The sequence below is a fragment of the Odontomachus brunneus genome, unplaced genomic scaffold (genome assembly GCF_010583005.1).
Source record: "Odontomachus brunneus isolate Ranch 3 - 2012 unplaced genomic scaffold, Obru_v1 Obru_scaffold_194, whole genome shotgun sequence".
Taxonomy (NCBI): Eukaryota; Metazoa; Arthropoda; class Insecta; order Hymenoptera; family Formicidae; genus Odontomachus; species Odontomachus brunneus.
The window spans coordinates 188,661-189,555 of NW_022639644.1; positions in this window are offsets into that span (position 1 = coordinate 188,661).

Below are 895 nucleotides of genomic sequence, written 5' to 3' on the forward strand. Positions count from 1 at the left end.
TGCTAAAGTAATATTGCAAATTAATGTCACTGCAAAGTCTCTGCAACATTGCACTGCAATATGCAATTTTGCAACGTTGTAGCAATGTTGCTGCAAGCTTCTGTGCTGTATGGGCATCGCTGAGATTCGAGTCTGAGACCTCTCCTAGGTAGCAGACACGTCAAAATGACATCCAAATCTAAGTAAGTTCAGGATAAAAAGTAACCAAGGAATGATCAAAAATATCGTGAGAATATTGTCAAAATGATAGTCTAATGTCACAGATCGATGACAACATTTTAGACGACTTAATGACGTTTTATGACGTCTCTAAACGTCAATAATACTTTTTTAAGACGTTATACAGAAACGTCATTAAGATGTCACAAAAAGACGTTTTAAAGACGTTGTTATTTAGCAACTTGACGTCATTCGACCAGTTATAAGCAGTTTTTTACGTCATTTTGACGTGAATCTGTTACTTGGGCTGATTCTTGTGTCGTTCATCTTATCTATTGCGTCACTGTCACTTTGATTGAGAGACACTTTATATTGTGTACATATGATATATCCATATACGTATATACATATGATATATCCAAATACTTTTAATATTAAAAAATAATTTATTCAGATTTATAAAATTATTTACTTGTATTTTATTTACTTTTAAAACAAGCAAATATTTATTTAAACAGTTTTTACATTTAAAAACACTAATTTTCTCCTTGTAAAGAAATCATTTGTTTATTCTTATATGTATATAGATATTTTAAATCAAAGAAATCACTATTTTTATTTATAAATTCATAATTTTACAGTTTACTTTACAAATTTAAAAAAATATTTCTTTATATTTATTATATATTTTCTAAAATTTAACAAATATTTTTTTAAGATAAGAAATTATATGTAA